The sequence below is a fragment of the Jaculus jaculus genome, chromosome 9 (genome assembly GCF_020740685.1).
Source record: "Jaculus jaculus isolate mJacJac1 chromosome 9, mJacJac1.mat.Y.cur, whole genome shotgun sequence".
Lineage (NCBI taxonomy): Eukaryota > Metazoa > Chordata > Mammalia > Rodentia > Dipodidae > Jaculus > Jaculus jaculus.
In genome coordinates this window covers 115,454,428-115,474,847 of record NC_059110.1, presented here as the reverse complement: position 1 = coordinate 115,474,847, position 20,420 = coordinate 115,454,428, and the positions used below count along the sequence as shown (strand labels likewise).

Here is a 20,420-nt window from a genome sequence, read left to right as displayed (position 1 = left end):
TTCTCCACAGCTAGGAAGCTAGACCAAAGAGATGGTTTCCACTGCCCCAGGCTAAGTCAGCTGAGTGTGTAAGTGGCCATCCCTCACCTTCCAGGTATCTCCATGACACTATTACTATTCCAACAGCCAGCACAGGTAATTTAATATGAATGCCAGAAAAACAATCCCTGGGGACAGAGTCAGGAGACCAGATACCAGGAAAAATCCCTCTCCCCCAAGAGTGAGGGAAGCCTTTGATCTCTGTTCCACACTCATTTACCATCTGAGGCGGCTCTGCACACACCAGTCAAGCTGTTCAGTCTAACTGCCCGTTCTGAGCAAGGACCACATATGGCTGTTGAGGGGCAGCTGGTGGGACTGACAGTGGGAGCTGTGCCCTAAATTCTCAGATTGAATGAAAGCTGGATCCCGGGAAGACTGGGCACAGGGTTGGGGTTAAGAACTGTCACAGGGAAAGGAGAGATGGCTTAGTGGTTAAGCACTTGCCTATGAAGCCTAAGGACCCCGGTTCAAGGCTCAATTCCCCAGAACCCACATTAGCCAGATGCACAAGGGGGCGCACAACGTCTAGAGTTCGTTTGCAGGGGTTTGAAGCCCTGACGCGCCCATTCCCTCTCTCTCTCTCTCCCTCTGCCTCTTTCTCTGTCTGTCACTCTCAAATAAATTAAAAAAAAAAAAAACTGTCAAGGGTCAAACTGGGCATGGTGGCACACGCCTTTAATCCCAGCACTCAGGAGGCAGAGGAAAGAGGATCGCCGAGGGTTTGAGGCTACCTTGAGACTCCATAGTTAATTCCAGGTCAGCCTGAGCTAGAATGAGACCCTTCCTCGGGGGCGGGGGGGGGGGGGACGGGGGACGACACGAACTGCCACTGGGCCAGTAGACATGAAAGGACATGAGATCTAATTAATTGGTACTAAGACTGGGAGGCCAGGTGTAGTGGCTAACATTTATAATCCCAGTCCCAGGGATGTGGAAGCAGGAGGATCAAGGCTACATGACATGAATAAAACCCAAGAATGAAACAAAGAAAGCAAAGCGGGAACTGAGGTATCATGGGGGGGGGGGGTGACAGGACAGGACACAGTTTAGAAACAAAGTAGTGTCCTCAGGAAGGATGGAATGAGCTAGGAAAATAGAAGAGTCAGCAAGGGCAAGAAGATACAGGTGAGACTTGGAGTAAGGCTGAGCTCAGTTACCAAGAGTGAGTTCAACAGGACCCTACTCTGATGGTGGGTCCTCCACATTGGGTGGGCCCAAGTAGGATGTCTGGAAGGAGCAAGCTGAGCAAGGGTTCGAGACGCTCGGGTAAGAAAGCGGAGGCGGCGTGCGGGGCCTAGCGGAGGTGTGCGCGGGGCACCGCAGCATTAGGACTGCCCGGAGTTGATGGGCGAGGACGTGACCACGGGGGCTCGTAACTGGGCTAAAGGGGGATCACGAGTGAGGGAACATTTACGCAAGACCCGTGGGTCGGGGCGGGCGGGGTGAGCGCTGCAGTCGGGTCACGGTGGGAGTGGAGGGGGACCGGCCACGGGCAAGGGTGGATGCAGGGGACCTGTCACGACTGCCCGGAACCTCACGGCCACGAAGAGGTGTGAGGTGGCGCCGTGTCCTGGAGGCCCACCGCGAAATCGCCCGCGCCGCTCCCCCCTCGGGCCCTGACCCCTACACTCACCGAAGGAAGACACCAGGGAGCGGGGAGCCGGCGTGGGACACCCCCGGCTGCGGTCACTGTTAGGTCTCCCAGCCGTAAGCCGCGGCCTCCCGGCCACCGACAACAGGAAGCGGCGCGCGGCCCCTGACGCCATCACGTCGTCTGGGTTCTCAGGTCACGCCCCCCGCCTGAAGAGCCAATCGCGAGCCGTGCTGGAGAGAGGGGCGGGGCCAGCCGCTCTCCCGGGGGACGGGTGGAGCGGGGAAGAGGGCGGGGCTGACGGTCTCTGCCGGCAGGTTCCCACCGGTGAAGCGGGTCCCGGGCTCCCAGAGCCTAGGCGTCCGTCACCGCCGGCCCGCCATCCCCCAGTCCGCGTCACTACATCTTGGACTCGGGGCTCCTCGTCTCGCCGGCCTTCCGCACCAACCGTACGACTTTGGTGTTGTCAAGTCGTCTCTTTAGGTCCGAGGTGATCATGTGTGAGTGGCATCCATAACCCGGACAGTGCCTCCTCCGTGGGCAGGAGAGCAAAAGGTGGGCGGAGCCCCGACCCAAGGTGGAGCCTCCAGCCTGGCTTTGACTGCACTTTACACCAGGTGACCACCCTGAGGCTCTCTTGGGTGTTGTGTTCATTTTGTTAGCCCCCTCAAGACATGAAACCCGGAGGGTGGGGCGGGGCGGGGCGGGGGGGGGGCACTCGCTTTTTCTCTTAGGACTGTCTGGTTGTTTTCTTTCCATTACAGGAGTAACATACATATCTTTCAAACGGATTCATGAAAACTGAAAAGTAACGATTGTGGACACAGTGTTTCTTCCAAAGTCATCACAGCCGCCCCTGCCCACCTGATTCTGTCCACAACAAAGCTGCTGCCATGAGAATACATCACCAAATCAGTAGCCTACTTGTCTAAGAAGCTAGACCCAGGAGCCACTGGTTGGCCCCTTGTCTCCCTGCTATTGAAGCTGCTGCTGCTATTCTGACAGAGGAAGCAGACAAATTAACCTAGGGCCAAACTTTATCAATTATGGCTCCACGTATGATAGAGACGCTTTTAAAGAGCCCCACGATGGCTCACCAACTCTCACATAACCCACTATCAGGCCTCACTCAACCAAGGGTACAGTTTTGCCAAACCAAGGCTTTGAATCCAGCCTCCTTGCTGCCAGAAACTGATGAGGCGTCAACCCCTCTGCATGACTGCCTAGAGATCCCTTCCACCTTCTATGGACTCTGACCATACCTGACAGATGTGGCTTGGCTGGACCCTGATCTGGTGATATATTCTGACTGGCAGACCTAGCAGTAAAGAGTGCTGCCTGTCAGCATCTGTCAGATTGTCTGGTCACCCTCCTGGCACCTAGTGGTCCTGAGCAACCAACGTACACGGGACAGGACCTACAACTCACCTCCCATCTGATAAAGGAACAGACCCCACAAAGATGGTATGAACTGGAGAATGGACAACTGTTGCTGCCCCAAGCCCTCAGGCAGAGACTGGCTAAGCAACTACATGAAGGAACTCACTTAGGAAGCAACAAGCTAGTGGAGTTAATAAGGAAAGAGTTTTGCTTTCCAGGTATGGACTCAGTCATCAAGGACACCACCACCACCTGCTGTCAGGCCTGCCAACAGACAAATGCCTCAGAGAATACAGCCAGGTAGATAACGGGAAGTTAATTTCACTGAGGTAAAGTCAGATCAGTATGGATATAAATTTACTTGTTTATGTTGATTCCTTTTCAGGTTGGGTGGAAGTTTTCCCAATCTGAGACCGCCCAAATGGTGACTAAGAAATTGTTAGAGGAGGTAATTCCCCGCTATGGGTTGCACCTCAGGATAAGATCTCATAATGGGCCTGCCTTTGTGTCAAATCACTAGGGAATTAACCTAGACTTTGGGGATTAATTGGAAATTATATTGTGCCTAAGATCCCCAAAGTTCAGGACAGGTAGAAAGCATGAATCAGACCTTGAAGGAGATTTTAACTAAATTAACCCTAGAGACCAGCGAAAGATGGGTGGGATTCCTTCCCTTCTTCCCTTTTAAGGGCCAGGTGTACCCCTTATGTAAAAGGAATTACTCCATTTAAAATCATGCATGGTACCCAGGCCCAGAAAGCCAAGCGCCACATGTTCTCTCTCATATGTGGATCCTAGCTACAGATGATTGGGCTTCTGCGTGAGAAGGAAAATACTTAGTAGCAGAAGCCACTAAGTTAAAAAGGATATATAAAGGGAAGAGAAAGGAAGGGAGGAGGGTACTTAATAGGTTGATATTGTATATATGTAAGTACAATGATTGAGATAGGGAGGTAATATGATGGAGAATGGAATTTCAAAGGGGAAAGTGTGTGGGGGAGAGAAGGAATTAACATGGGATTTTTTTATAATCATGGAAAATGCTAATAAAAATTTTTAAAAAATTTACTAAAAAATTACTAAAGAAAAAAATTTTAAATAAAATCATGCATGGAACCTTTTCCCCCATCCTGCCCAGGAAGGGTCTTGAATAGATAACTGACTTTACTCATGAAAGGCTTCTTTATCCAAGTCTTACAAAGAGTCCAGGAGTCCATTGTTCCAGCAATCAAGGCTGCTTTTCAGACATACCCTGTTTGTCCCCATCCCTTTCAGCTGGGTGACAGAGTTCAGATCAAGAGATTGCATTGGGACATTGGAAGGCCCCCACCAGGTCATCCTAACCACTCCAACAGCCATGAAAGTAAGGGACAAACTATAAAAAGATTAGACAGACTTTTTATGAGGGGACCTATGTATGGCTTTAGGTAAAACTTGTTGCTTTTGGGCTGGAGAGATGGCTTAGTGGTTAAGCACTTGCCTGTGAAGCCTAAGGACCCTGGTTCAAGGCTCAATTCCCCAGGACGCACGTTAGCTAGATGCACAAGGGGGCGCACGCATCTGGAGTTCATTTGCAGTGGCCGGAGGCTCTGGTGCACACGTGTGCTCGCTCTCTCTCTCTCGTTCTCTCTCTCTCTCTGCCTCTTTCTGTCTCTGTCTGTCACCCTCAAACAAATAAATAAAATAAACAAAAAAATTTTAAAAAACTTGTTGCTGTTATGCTAATAAATCAGAAATAACCTGAAATGCACTGGCTATAGGTAGAAAACACCTCGAATAAACAGAACTTCAGAGACAAGCCACTAGTAATTGTTTTCAGTCTATATTTAGTTGGTGTCAATGGCTAACTTCCCTTGTCTCTTTTATTGCTGGCCCTCGGATACTACTGCTCTTAGACCTTACCATAGGACCGTGCATTATTCATTCTCTAAGTAGATATATACAGAATAAAATAGAATTCTGTTAAACTCATGGTAATGTGGACACAAGAACCCCTTAGATGAAAATACCCTGGACACTGTTCTTCACGAGTCAAGGATTTGACTTAGTGTCATATCAGGGGGAATGAAAAATGGAATATGTAAGAAATGGGATGATCCTGGGCAGGATGGGGAAAAATGCAATGTACCATGACCTTCCCGTATCTCTTTGTTTCTAAATATCTTTGTGATTACAGAGCATAGAGTGTTTCTTGCCTAAGTTCCGCCTATGTGACCTATGTAACCTTGTGACTTCTTGTAAGTGCCCCCCCCTCATTTAACAGATGCAGCTTTGTGGTTTAACTCCCTGTTTCTACTATACACATCATATGGTTATTTCCAATAAAAGCTGACACTCCAAACAGATACAGGCTGCATCTTGAGATTCCGAACTCTGAGATGCAGACCTGGCTCACAGTTCTCTTTTTCTTTCTTTCTACCCAATAAAACTTGGCCTCACATTCTGTGAGTCACCAGACCCCATAAACATACACTTGCAGACTTGGCTTCAGTTATAACCCCAGTGCCCAAGTATGGGCCTCAGGATGAGTTTGGGGCAAGGTATGCAGGTCCTAAGACCTCACAGAGGTGCAAGGTGCCTGTGCCCAGGGAACTAAACAGCTCATTGAAGCAGGAGCCTCTGATCCACCTGGGCTTTTGCAGGGAAGGTATGCTCACAGAGTCTGAGAACCTAATGACTGTTTCTTTTCACTTATGAAACCAGCTATCAGGAGTGTCCCCTCCCCTCCATCTGTGGTTACCTATTCATCCATTCTGTCTGCAGAAGTGAGACCCATCCCTCCTTAGATTTAGGTAAGGTTGGTCTGAATGATTACTATAGTGGATGGTTAAGATGGAAAATACAGATAAGGACATATGAACTATTATCTTGGGAACTGTTAATCCCATTTTTTTTTTTTTTTTTGAGGTGTTGAGGATTGAACCTAGGACCTTGTTCATGTTAGGAAAGCACTGTTCCTCTGAGTTACATCCCAATACTTAAATAAAATGCTTTAACTTTTTTTTTTATTTCAAGAATGTCAATAAATAGCAGCTGGGCATGGTGGTACATGTGTACAGTCCAAGCTGCTCAAGAGCTAATGTAAGAGGATTGATTATATTATTCAAGGCCTAGACTGGGGAGTTGGCTCAGTGGTTAAGGGCACTTTCTTGAAAAGCCTGGAGGCCCTGGTTCAATTCCCCAGCTACCCACATAAAGCCTGATGTACTAAGTGGTCCATACATCTGGAGTTTGTTTGTAATGGCAATAAGCCCTGGTCTGCCCATACTCCCCCTTTTAAAAAAAAAAATTTTTTTTTGTTTATTTATTTATTTGAGAGTGACACAGAGAGAAAAAGGAAGAGAGAGAGAGAGAGAGAGAGAGAGAGAGAGAGAGAAAGAATGGGCACGCCAGGGCCTCCAGCCACTGCAAACGAACTCCAGATGAATGCGCCCCCTTGTGCATCTGGCTAACGTGGGTCCTGGGGAATCGAGCCTCAAACCAGGGTCCTTAGGCTTCACAGGCAAGCGCTTAACCACTAAGCCATCTCCCCAGCCCCCATCCTCCCCTTTGCAAATACATAATAAATTAAACTTTTTTTTAAGATCAAGCCTTGCTTAGTCAATTTAGCCACACTGTCTCAAAATTTAAAAGAAAAAAAAATGGACCTAATCTGACACAGATCAGCAAGACATGAGTGATTGGAGGCCTACATTTAAAAGAATATTTAGGGCTGGAGAGATGGCTTAGCGGTTAAGCGCTTGCCTGTGAAGCCTAAGGACCCCGGTTCGAGGCTCGGTTCCCCAGGTCCCACGTTAGCCAGATGCACAAGGGGGCGCATGCGTCTGGAGTTCATTTACAGAGGCTGGAAGCCCTGGCGCGCCCATTCTCTCTCTCTCCCTCTACCTGTCTTTCTCTCTGTGTCTGTCGCTCTCAAATAAATAAATAAATAAATAAATAAATAAATAAATAAATAAATAAATTTTAAAGAACATTTAAGGGCTGGAGGGATGGTTTGGCTGAAGGCCCCACTGTGCCCATTCTCTCTCTCTATCTGCCTTTCTCTCTCAAATAAATAAAAGTCTATTTAAAAAAAAATAAAAGGAGGGGGAGGGAGGGAATTACCATGGGATATTTTTTATAATCATCGAAAATGTTATTAAAAATTAAAAGACTAAAAGAAAAAAGAAAATGGAAAGTCATAAAAAATAAAAATAAAATAAAAGGAATAAAAAAAATAATAAAGTAAGTAAATAAAAGGAGCCGGCCATGGTGGCACACCTTTAATCCCAGCACTCAGGAGGCAGAGGTAGGAGGGTCGCCAGGAGTTCGAGGCCACCCTGAGACTACAGAGTGAATTTCAGGCCCAACCTTGATCTCTTGATCTGCCTGTTTCCACCTCACAAGTGCTGGGGTTACAGGTGTGTGCTACCACTACCACTAGGCTGTCCTGCTGCATTCCTGCAGAACGGACGGGGATTGTGGAAAAACAACCAGTTGTTCTCACTCATCTTGAAATTTGGAACTTACTCTGCGTGAGGTCCAGCATAGCTCAGAATGGCAGGGAATGAAGACAGGGGAAGCTGTGTGGGATTGGCAACTAGAGGTGTCTGTGACCTTGAGGGAATGGAGACCTGAGATCTTCAGCCTCCCAGTTATTCGGTGTAGCCATGATGGACTAAGGCGGTACCACGGCGCACCGGTATGAAATGGAGACCACAGGCCATAGAAGAGACACAGGTGAGAGACAGCCATAGCCAGGACGCACCCTACCTAAGGGGAGCGCCCTCGCCAAAGAAACGAGCTACAGTTCATTTCACTCGTCTCTCTTTCTCCTGTCTTTTTCCGAGGTAGGATCTCTCTAGCCCAGACTGGCCTGAACTCACAGTGATCCTCCCACCTGTGCCGCCTGAGTGCTGACATTAAGGGTGCACCGCACCCGGCCCCGCTACTCCCTCCCTGATGCAGGCTCAGCGGCTGCAAGAGCTAAAGCCGCGGGGCGGGTTCCGACGGGGCGGGGTGGGGCGGGGCATGCAAATATGACGGCGGAGGGCTTCCCACGGAACTATGGGAACGGGAGAAAGAATTAAAAATTCTCCAAGTAAGAAAGATTTCAGAATTTGTTTTGCGGGTGAAAGGTTGTGTCCGTGACGTGCTATCGAGATCGGGGTGGGATGGGTGTTTGGAGGTGCGTGCGTTTGCTCACCGTGAGCTGAGGCTGTGTGGGGACAGCTCTGCCGCGGGTGCTGGGGGTACATTAGGCATCGCTTCTCGGCCTTTTGGCTAAGATCAAGTGTAGTATCTGTTCTTATCAGTTTAATATCTGATACGTCCTCTATCCGAGGACAATATATTAAATGGATTTTTGGAGCTTGGAGTTGGAATAGGAGCTTGCTCCGTCCACTCCACGCATCGACCTGGTATTGCAGTACTTCCAGGAACGGTGCACCCCCTCGGGGGAAACCATCTTGTTTAAGAAAAGATTTGGCTTGCGGTTTGTCGTGGGGATATTCACTGGCTAGCTTTGCTTATTCAGACATCTCGTTCTCCTACCATCGCTCCCTTCCCATAGCTAGACTCATACATTGTGGCCCTGCGCACTGCGCCTGAGCTGCAACTTCTGACATCTGGGCCATGCTGGGCATGTCTGTTGATACTTCTGCTTTGTGTCATAATCTTGCTAACTGGAAGTATATTCCCAAATTTAATATAGGCCTCTATATTGTTGAGCTACTTCCCACACTGTCAGCTGGAAGTAGGTTCCCCGAAGATTCTCAACTTCACTTATTTTATTATTATTGTTGTTGTTGTTTTGCAGTAGGGTCCCGCTGTAGCCCAGGCTAACCTGGAATTTACTATGTAGTCTCAGGGTGGCCTCGAACTCAATGCAACTAACTCTACCTCTGCCTCCTGAGTGCTGGGATTAAAGGCATGAGCCTCATGCCTGTTAGGTGGGGACAAGTTCCCAAAATGGAGTCACCAAGGAGAGTAGGATGGTAACAGACATAAGGAAGTGGATTATCCACATTCCTCAAGAAACAGCCCACCTTTCCTAGCCTCCCCCAACTGAAAAGCCCTATAAAGCACACTATCTGGAAACTCAGGTTGACTCTGCGTGCTCTTGTGAGCCAGTCCTGGCAGCTCCTGCTTTTCCCAAATAAAAGCTTTTCATCTTTGCCTCAAAATGATTTGTGTGGTCTTGGTCACTCCCAGGCCTTACAACACCCAGCCTATTTATTTTTACTGTGATTTTTATTTACTTATTTGAGAGAGAGAAAGATGGACATACCAGAGCCTTGTGCTGGCTGCAAACAAACTCCAGACACATTGCCACTTTCTACGTTTGGCTTTATATGTGTCCTGGAGAATTTAACACAGGCAAGGAGGCTTTTTTAAGCATCTTTAACCACTGAACTATCAACCCAGGCCTCCTTACCTTAAAATCCTTGAGAGTACTAGAGAGGTGACTCAGTGGTTAAAGGCACTTGTTTGCAAAGTTTGAAAGCTCACTCTCTCTGTCTCTGATTACAAGTAAATAATTTTTTTGTTTGCTTGTTTTTTGAAGTAGGGTCTCTCTCTAGCCCAGGCTGACCTGAAATTCACTATCTAGTCTCATGGTGATCCTTCTACCTCTCTCTCTGGAGTGCTGGGATTAAAAGTGTACACCACCACACCTCAGAAATATTTAAAAAATTAAAACCTGAGTTAGGAGAATCACTGAGAGTTTGAGGCCAGCTTGAGAATACATAGTGAATTCCACATCAGCCTGGGCTACAGCAAAACCCTACCTCAAATAAAATAAAGTAAAATAAATAAAAATAAAATAAATAAATAAATAATAAAAACAAAACCAGGCAACTTGGCCCACACCTTTGTTCCCAGCACTCAGGAGGCCGAAATGGGAGGATTGCTCTACATTCAAGGCCACCCTGAGACTACATGAATTTCAGGTCAGCTTGAGCTGTAAAAGAAAAACTTGGTGATGTCAGGCTGAGCAGCAGTCCGGCGGGACAAGGCAATGGCTGGCTTTGCGTGACGAGCATCCTCGGCTCCCGCCGGCCGGCAGCCTCAACGCCCGCTGCTCATCTTCTTCAACCTGGTTTGGAGGCTGCACATCAACTTCCCCTACCTGTACATCATGGCTTCCACGATGCTCAATATGCGCCTGCAGGTTCATATTGAAATCCACTGAAGGTCATTCCTTGACTGACAGGCGTCACCCCCAGCTCACTGTATCAGAGGACACGAAGCATGAGGGGCAGAAGAGGGACCCTGGGCACCTGCCTGGCAAATGTGAAATGCTCTGGAGGAGGTGACCTGGACAAACTCTTAAGTGGCCTTGAAAAGAGCCCAGAGGGGGAGCCCCTGCCCAGCAGTGCCTTCCAGGAAGGACCAGCCTGAGGTTGGAGCCAATGGAAAATCACAGGATGAGGCCGGCTCCTTGGAAATGAAGAGTGACCTGAACAGCGCCGATCACTTGCTTCACAGTGGCGACAAACTGCATCCACATCTGACTGAGTCAACAGGAAGAAATCCAACCCTGGCCACAGCTCTGCATAAGGATGAGGGTCTGCCCTCCTGGCCCTGTGGAAGAGCACCTTGCTGGGGTGCATGGTGGCATGAAGGAAGCCCTGAGGAGGGACTGGCTGGAGGGAAGACCCAGAGCCACAGACAGCCAAGAAGGACAGTACCCCAAAGGAGAGCCCTGGGTGTCAGGAAGGCCAGGCCACCCCAAACCATGGGATGTGGGATTCTTTAAGTGTGAACTGCCAAGCACTTTTCCTGAGTTAGAACTGTCTTGTCTGCGTTTTGATCTGCTCCGGATGCCAGGCAACCTTCCTGAAGTTCTCCGTAAAGATGAGAGGAGATGTGTTTTCCTTACCCTATCAAAGCCCTTGTTTTCAGAGCAAACAATAGGCTGTAAGAAAATTGTTCCAAGTATAAAAAGTACTTCAAAAGGTCTCCAGATAATACTGGGGCTACTGGCTTTACAACCATTGGAATTAGCAAATCTCTCATGCCATAGCTAAGGTACAAGAGAACAATAAAAACAGTAGGTTAATTTTAAAAGCTATCTTAAGAGGATTTCTTTCGGCTTGAGCCAGGATGCAGACAGCACAGCTATCCAGTCCCTGCTCCCTGGAGTCCATGTGTATGACTAGACGGACCTTGCTGGTTGGTGCAGAAGGACATTGTCGAGCATGTCTTAAGTTGTGCTGGGAAGAGGCTCAGGACTGAGAAACCCTTTCTGTAGATGATGATGTATCCAGCATGATGTCCAGTGAGCGCAGTGCCTTCACATGAGGTTGTTTATGTATCTTCTCAGATCCCCGTTCTAAAGGAACTGTCCCAGACACCATCCATCTCAGCAGGTCTCTGATTGCCTAATGGGAGTAGATTTTTCTGTCTACCTGCTCTATTTTTTATTATGCAAGCTTTGCTCAGTTCACAGTGAGCTGTTACCATGTCTGCATTTCATAAAACAGCTCTGACCTGCAGCAAAGTTTCCTCTCCTTTCCCTCCCTCCACTCGAAGCAGTTTAAATGGGGACATTTATGGTGATGTTGCAATATTAACCCTGGAATCATCTTCTCAAGCTAGGAGACCCAACAGGGTTCTCCTGGGTATGAAGGAATGATGAGTGCAGATAACAGAGTAAAGCAAATCAAGTATTTCCGTGACACAGTTTCCAGGTCCTAGGAATTGAGGTCTCTTTTACCTTAAGATTTTTAAAGTAACTCCCCTTTGTTGTTTGTTGATAACTTTAATAAAGGTCATTCATTTAAGAATGTATAATTTTTTAAAGGCATTTTTGTTTATTTTTTTTAATTTTTAATTTATTTATTTGAGAGCGACAGACACAGAGAGAAAGACAGATAGAGGGAGAGAGAGAGAATGGGCGCTCGAGGGCTTCCAGCCTCTGCAAACGAACTCCAGACGCGTGCGCCCCCTTGTGCATCTGGCTAACGTGGGACCTGGGGAACCGAGCCTCGAACCGGGGTCTTTAGGCTTCACAGGCAAGCGCTTAACCGCTAAGCCATCTCTCCAGCCCGAAAAATGTATAATTTTTTTAGGACTCCTGAACTCAGAGTTAAAATCAGCCATTTAAGGGATAATGCATTGCATACATCATTTATACTGTGTGCTAAGTTACTATGCCATGTGCTGTGTTAGTGTTTTGGGAAAATGAATAAAGTCTGTTCTTTAGCATAACAAAAAAAGAAAAAGAAAAAGAAAAACTTGGTATCTGGGCTGGAGCGATAGCTCAGAAGTTAAAGGAAGTACTTGCCGTGAAGCCTAAGGACCCAGGTTCGTTTCCTCAGTACCCTCACATGCCAGATGAACAAAGTGGTGCAAGGGTCTGGAGTTCATTTGCAATGGCTGAAAGCCCTAGTGCACTCCTTTCTTTCTCTAGCTCCCCCTCTTTCTCAAATAAATGAATAAATGAAATACTTGAGCTGGGCATGGAGGCGCACACCTATAATCCCAGCACTTGGGAGGCAGAGGTAGGTGGATGGATCATCATGAGTTCAAGGCCATCCTGAGAATATATAGTGAGTGAATTCCAAGTCAGCCTGGGCTAGAGTAAGACCTTACCTCAAAACAAACAAACAAACAAGCCAAGTGTGGTGGCACATGCCTTTAATCCCAGCCCTCGGGAGGCAGAGGTAGGAGGATCATCATGAGTTCTAGGCCATCCTGAGACTACATAGTTAATTCCAGGTCAGCCTGGACCAGAGTGAGATCCTACCTCAAAAAAAAAAAAAATTATATATATATATATATATATGTATATATATATATATATATATATGTATATATATATGTATATATATATATATACACACACACACACACACACACACACACACACACGCATATTTGAAGAAACCTTTATTAAACAGTCCTAAGGAAAGTCCATTAAGGCCATTTAGCCATTTTGATATGCTTTAGGAGAAGAGAACAAAGATTAACATAGAGCAGTAACTGTAACTGAGGACATGATTTTAGTGAAGATATTTGATGTTAGTCTAGTCTTGTCTTGAGGTCAAGGCAACTTGGTATACAATACATATTATTATTACTTTTTTTAGTTTTTCGAGGTAGGGGTTCACTCTGGTCCAGGCTGACCTAGAAATCACTACACTATGTAGTCTCATGGCCTTGAACTCATGACGATCCTCCTACATCTGCCTCCTGAGTGCTGAGATTAAAGGCGTGCCTGGCCTTGTAAGTATTTTATATTTGTTTTTTTTATTTCTTTTTTTTTATTTTTAAATTTTTATTAACATTTTCCATAATTATAAAAAAAAGTCCCATGATAATTCCCTCCCTCCCCACCCCCACACGTTCCCCTTTGAAATTACATTCTAGTATTTTATATTTGGTGTTTGGTTTGGCTTTTATTTGGTGTTTGTTTTATGTTAACTGCCAAATTTTGTTTTTGGTAAATTGTGTTTATTTGTTATTACAAAAGGTAATTATTGGGGAAGAAATGATTTAAAAAAATTTTTTTTAAATGGGTCATTTTATTAAAAATGTGGTTTTTAGCCAGGCGTGGTGGTGCATGCCTTTAATCCCAGCACTGGGGAGGCAGAGGTAGAAGGATCATTGTAAGTTCGAGGCCACCGTGAGACTACCTAGTGAATTCCATGTCAGCCTGGACTAAAGTGAAACCCTACCTTGAAAATCCCCCAAAAAAGTTTTGTGGGGTTTTTTGTCTTTAAAAACTCATTGTAGAGATAAAATGGAGCTTTTTTTTTTTTTTTGACATCTAGTTGTAAAGAGACAGAAGTCGGTTTGGAGGCTCTTCTGTTCATTTCTGGTGTAAAACTCACTGCGTATTTTTAAAAAAAATTTAAAAAGGGCTGGAGAGGTGGCTTAGCGATTAAGGCGTTTGCCTGCAAAGCTCAAGGAACCAGGTTCAACTCCCCAGTACCCATGTAAGCCATATGCACAAGGGGGCGCGTGCATCTGGAGTTCGTTTGCAGTGGCTGAAGGCCCTGACATGACCATTCTCCATCTGCCTCTTCCTCTCTCCTTCTCTTTCTCAAATACATAAATTAAAAGATATATATTTAAAAAAATTCAGCGTCTCTCCTTCCAACCGTAGGCTGGTGAGGCTCAGGCGCTTCTTCCACTTCGGAGGCCTGCGGGGCCGTGAGGGGCGGGGCATGCAAATTGCACAGCTGATGACGCCCCGTGGAACTATGGGAACGGGAGAAGGAATTTAAAATTCTCCAAATACGAAGGATTTCAGAATTTTTTTGCGGGTGACAGGTTGTGTCCGAGACTCGCTATCGAGGTCGGGGTGGGATGGGTGTTTGGAGGCGCATGCGTTTGCTCACCGTGAGCTGAGGCTGTGTGGGGACAGCTCTGCCACGGGTGCTGGGGCTGCGTTAGGTATCGCTTCTCGGCCTTTTGGCTAAGATCAAGTGTAGTATCTGTTCTTATCAGTTTAATATCTGATACGTCCTCTATCCGAGGACAATATATTAAATGGATTTTTGGAGCTTGGAGTTGGAATAGGAGCTTGCTCCGTCCACTCCACGCATCGACCTGGTATTGCAGTACTTCCAGGAACGGTGCACCCCCTCGGGGGTACTTATTGGGGTCTTAAAGATAGGATAAATGTCTGAAGTTTGTTGCTAATGTCTCTCTGGTTACTTCTGAGCCTTCCTTGTCATCTCTGTAAACAAACTACGGTCCACTAACTGAACTCTGCCGCCCACCCAGTTTATAGTTTGAGAAGTAAAAAATTCTGTTTAAAATCTGTTAGTGTAAAAGAGTTTTGAGCAAGGATACTACCTTTTTAAAAAGTAGTGAGTTCCAGGTCAGCATGGGCTGTAGAGCAAACATGTTCGTCCAAATCTGATCCAATGGTTTTGAAGGATGTAGCTGTGGAATAAAATTTAAGGTGATAAATACATACGTACCCTGTGTTAGTAATCTAGCCTTAGTATGTTTGTTTTGTTTTTTCCCCCCAAAGTCCATCCATTTTCCTGCAATTTTCATGACCATTGTTTATATGTACCACATCTTCATTACCCATCGTTTGAGGGACATCTGGGCTGATTTCATTTCCTACCTTTCTGTTGTGACTATACCAGCAACAAGCAGCTTTATACTGAAGTTTTAGGCCAGGCGTGGTGGCACATACCTTTAATCCCAGCACTCGGGAGGTAGAGATAGGAGGATTACTAAATTCCAGGCCACCCTGAGACTACAGAGTGAATTCCAGGTCAGCCTGGGATACAGTGAGACCCTACCTTGAAAAACCAAAAAAAAAAAAAAAAATCGTAGTCTTTAGGATCCATGTCCAGGAGTACTGTAGTGGGGAAGGGAGGGGGTAATTTTGAGCCACTTACCTCTACCTCTGAGTCTCTTTAAATTTACAGTAATCCTCCTACCTCTGCTGGGATTAAAGGCATACACCACCACCCAAGCCTTAACAAAAAATTAATTTTATTTATATGAGAGAGGAGAGAGAATAGGCACACAAGGGCAACAGGCATCCAACCGCTGCAAAACTCCAGACGCATGTGCCACCTTGTGCATCTGACTTATGTGGGTCCTGGGGCCTTTTGCTTTGCAGGCAAGCCCACAAACTGCTAAGCCATCTCTCCAGCAGCCCCCCGCCCCCATTTTTGTATTTCATTAAAAAAAATATTTTTAGAGCCAGGCGTGGTGGTGCACACCTTTAATCCCAGCACTCAGGAGGCAGAGGTAGGAGGATCACCATGAGTTTGAGGCCACCCTGAAACTACACAGTGAATTCCAGGTCAGCCTGGGCTAGAATGAGACCCTACCTTGAAAACAATAAAAATTTAAAAATATAATAAAGAAAAAATAAGCTGGAGAGATGGCTTAGCAGTTAAGTGCTTGTCTGTGAACCCTAAGGACCCAGGTTTGAGTCTCAATTCCCCAGGACCCATGTTAGCCAGATGTTCAAGGGGCGCACATGTCTGGAGTTCTTTTGTAGCGGCTGGAAGCCCTGGTGCACCCATATTCCCTCTCTCTCTCTCTCTCTCTCTCTCTTTGCCTATCTTCCTCTTTCTCTGTCACTCTCAAATAAATAAATAAAAGTAACACAAAGTTAAATAAATAAATAAAAATAAAAGAGCTAACAAGGTGTGGAGAGATGGCTTAGCGGTTTGCCTGCAAAGCCTAATGACTAGAGTCCAATTCCCCAGTACCCAGGAAAGTCAGGTGCATGATCTAGAGTTCATTTACAGCAGCTGGAGACCCTAGTCCACCTATTGTCTCTCTGCTTGCAAATAAATAAATATCTTTTAAAAAGAGGGCTGGGGGCTGGAGAGATGGCTTAGCGGTTAGGCACTTGCCTGTGAAGCCTAAGGACCCCGGTTCGAGGCTTGATTCCCCAGTACCCACGTTAGCCAGATGCACAAAGGGGCGCATGTGTCAGGAGTTTGTATGCAGTGGCTGGAGGCTCTGGCACGCCCATTCTCTCTTCTCTCTCTCTATTTGCCTCTCTCTCTCTCTCTCTCTCTCTCTCTCTGTAACACTCAAATAAAATTTTTTTAAAGTTTTATTTTTATTTATTTATTTGCAAGAAAAAGGGAGAGTGAGCGAGAGAGGGAGCGCCAGGGCCTCCAGGCACTACAAATGAACTCCAGATGTAACCCTGTGCATCTGGATTATGTGGGTTCTGTGGAATCGACCCGAGGTCCTTTGACTTTGCAGGCAAGTGCCTTAACTGCTAAGCCAACTCTCCAGTCCTAAATAAATATGTACCTATATATTTTAAATTAAATAAGCCAGACATGGTGGCACATGCCTTAAATCCTAGCATTCAGGAGGCAGAGGTAGGCAGATAGCCATAAAATCGAGGCCATCCATCCTGAGACTACATAGTGAATTCCAGGAGGTCAGCCTGAGCTACACCAAAACCCTACCTCAAAAAAAAACAGTAAATAAATAAATAAATAGGAACCTTAAGTCTTTCTGAGGGTTAAGTCCCCCCCCCCCAGTCCCATAGGATTCTTCCCCGCTTTTCCTAACACTTTTTCTGGATTACAAGGGTCACTATTGGCCACTCGTGGGTCACGGCCACCGTTTAGAGAAACGGCCTGCGCGGGTGGCAGCTGTGGTCCAGGGCACAGAGAGCACCGTGCGAGGTCCTGGGAGGGCTGCCAGGAGACCCGTCTGTCTGCCTGCCCTGCCCCAGCCTGGCATGCTTGGGGCCGCTCGCCTGCCTCTGGTCTCTGGGCTTGCAGGCCCGCCCGCGGGCTTTGCGGTGTCCTTCAAGTGCTCATTTCTGCCATGTGAGACAGGGTCTCTGCAGCCCACCTGCCCACCACTGTGCCCCTACCCATTACTGTGCCCGAGTCCTGGGAGGTATCACATAGGGAGGAGGAAATGCGGGGGGTGGGGGGGAGTTGGGGGGGCGAAGAGAACAGGACAGGACTGAAGAGTATTTTGCTTGGTTTTCACTTTTATTTATTTACTTTTATTTTGGTTTTTCGAGGTAGGGTCTCAACTCTAGCCCAGGCTGACCTGGAATTCACTAGGTAGTCACTCGAACCCATGGTGATCCTCTTACCTCTCTGCCTCCCAAGTACTGGGATTAAAGGCATGAGCCACCATGCCCAGCTATGTTTATTTACTTATTTTTTTTAATTTGTTTTGGTTTTTTGAGGTAGGGACTCACTCTAGCTCAGGTTGACCTGGAATTCACTCTGTATTCTCAGGGTGGCTTAGAATTCATGGCTATCCTCCTACCTCTCCCTCCTGAGTGCTGGGATTAAAGTAGTGCGCCACCACACCTGGCTGATTTTTTGCAATCAGGTTACACATTGAGTGGCCGAGATGGTTTAAAACTCCTAGGTAAAACAAGGAGGTCAGGACTAGTTGCTCTTTTCAATTTTAAAAGCTTCACACTCTTGTTCATGGAGCTCAGTGAAGTCCTGACAGAAACCCAGTCACAAGGCTGGGCATGGTGACGCAGGCCTTTAATCCCAGCACTCAGGAGGCAGAGGTAGGAGGACTGTTGTGAGTTCAAGGTCACCCTGAGACTACATCGTGAATTCCAGGTTAGCCTGGGCTAGAACTAGTGAGACCCTACCTTGGCGAGTGGGGGGGAGGCTCCCTGGCCTGCTGACCCACACCTTTGATCTCCACACTCCAGAAGCTGGAGGATGGCCAGATGTTCCAGACCAGCCTGGTTCATAAGACAAGACCCTGTCTCAAAACAAGAGGGGTTAGGGGAGGGATGGAGACATGGAGAGAGGACAGCAGAGAAAGGGAGAGACAGGGAAAGAGGGAAATCAAGAAATAGAAACACAAAGCCAGGTATGGTGGTGCACCCCTTTAATCCCAGCACTTGGGAGGAAGTGGTAGGAGGATCGCCATGAGTTCAAGGCCAGCCTGAGACTACAAAGTGAATTCCAGGTCAGCCTAGGCTACAGTGAAACTCTACCTCAAAAAAAAAAAAAAAAAAAAGGCTGGAGAGATGGCTTAGCGGTTAAGCGCTTGCCTGTGAAGCCTAAGGACCCCGGTTCGAGGCTCGGTTCCCCAGGTCCCACGTTAGCCAGATGCACAAGGGGGCGCACGCGTCTGGAGTTCGTTTGCAGAGGCTGGAAGCCCTGGCGCGCCCATTCTCTCTCTCTCCCTCTATCTGTCTTTCTGTGTCTGTCGCTCTCAAATAAATAAATAAATAAATAAACACACACACACACACAAAAAAAAAAAAAAAAAACAATGATAGTGAGATGTTAAAAGGAGCTGAAATCCCAAAGGCTTCAGCCACCCATGGGCCAGTCAGTGAGCGCTCACTGGGGGACTATGTTCTAGCTACTGATACAACCTCCATCTCCAATATGTTCATCTCATCCCTAAACTAAGGCCAGATGGTTCTTGAATGGATGGAGGGACGCATGTGTGTGGAGGGCAGGGGAGAGAGACTGACTTGTGGTGGCTGCTGGCAAAATGTGGTGACATGAACGACGCGTGGAAGGGGAAGCTTCCAGGAGCTACTGTGTCTCCCTCAGCCACAAAAGCTGCCAGCTCAGGAGAAGCCCTGGACTGCAATAGCGCAGTAGAAACGTCACAAGCAGTAGGAACATGGCACAAACAGCAATGGGATGCTCAGCGCTGGCTCCTGCTGGCAGGAGACAAACTGAATGAGAGAGAGCCAGACCTCCCAGAGCCTTGGCAACCCCCCGGCCCCGCCCTTCATTTATGACACCACCTTAGTTACACAACCATTACTAGGCTCCTAACTAGTTGTGTCCCGGCAGGAAGCTTTCTCCCACAGTGACAGGGCCTGACCTCCCGGACCCCCATAGAGGAAGCAACTGGCTTCTACAGCGACACCATAGCCGGGCAGTATTGGGGAGTCATCAGCCATTGACTGGGCCCAGCAGAACTTCTCAAGAAAGTAACCCGGGGCTGGGGAAATGGCCTAGCAGTTAAGGCATTTGTCTGTGAAGCCTAAGGACCCAGGTTCAATTCCCCAGGACCTATGTAAGCCAGATGAACAAGGGGGTGCAGGTGTCTGGAGTTTGTTTGCAGTAGCTGGAGGCACTGGTGTGCCCATTCTCTTTCTCTCTGATACATGGTCTTGGGCTAGAGAAATGGCTTAGCAGTTAAGGAGTTTGCCTGCAAGGCCAAAGGACCCAGGTTCAATTCCCAGGACCCACAGGAGCCAGATGCACTAGGCGCACATGCATCTGGAGTTTGTTTGTAGTAGATAATCGCCCTGATGTGTCCATTCTCTGTCTGTCTGCTCTCTGCTTACAAATACATAAAATTTTTAAAAAGAGAGAGATGGTCTCAATGTCTGCTCACCAGACCCTTCTCACCCCAAGGCAAAGTCAGAGATGCCTAAAATGTTTTTTTTTAATTTTTTGCTAAGAACACCCATGTTTTCATTTGTTTGATAGTATGATATTTCATGGGTATTGGGGAATTGAACTCGGGTCACTAAGGCTTGGCAGGCAAGTGTCTTAACCACTGAGCCATCTCTCCAGCCCCTATTCTCTTTTATTGCCCCTATTCTCTTTTATTTCTATGTTGCCCTAGTTGATCTCAGTCTCGACTCTGGTCCAACATCTGCTACTTAGGTGATCAACAGCCTTTCTGCATGAGAGGAAGCGTAACTTCCTCTCATCACCTTTGTTAACTCAGTCTTACTTGGGGGTTGGGAGGAGCTCAACAGGTGGTCTAGCACATGCACAGAGATGGGAGAACCAATTAGCCACTCCTGGGCTCATAAACAGAAGGGTGACCCCTCCCTATCAAACCGTAAGAAAAAGTGCATGGACAGAGACCAATGGGGACCCTAGGGGGTCAGCGGCCTGGGAGGACAAACTAGTCAGAACCAGACACAAGCCTGAAGCTAGGAGAAGTGTAGCCACCCTTCCCAGAAACCTCTGTGGCAAGAAGACTGCTTCCCCATCGAGGGTCG

General features: G+C 47.2%; 1 protein-coding gene and 2 non-coding genes across 3 annotated transcripts in view; 2 read left to right on the top strand and 1 right to left on the bottom strand.

Moving 5' to 3' along the window:
• Positions 1–1,786, bottom strand: part of Plekhm1 (pleckstrin homology and RUN domain containing M1) — a 60,909-nt gene extending 59,123 nt beyond the window's left edge. Inside the window, exon 1 of the mRNA XM_045159821.1 lies at positions 1,676–1,786. The gene's annotated coding sequence lies outside the window, so the exon portion shown is untranslated. The remainder of the gene's footprint in view (positions 1–1,675) is intronic.
• Positions 1,787–8,255: 6,469 nt separating this feature from the next.
• Positions 8,256–8,446, top strand: LOC123463637. The gene has a single exon (XR_006639041.1). It is a non-coding gene; the product is annotated as a U2 spliceosomal RNA (small nuclear RNA).
• A 5,951-nt stretch (positions 8,447–14,397) lies between these two features.
• On the top strand, positions 14,398–14,588 carry LOC123463636. The gene has a single exon (XR_006639040.1). It is a non-coding gene; the product is annotated as a U2 spliceosomal RNA (small nuclear RNA).
• Positions 14,589–20,420: the final 5,832 nt, after the last annotated feature.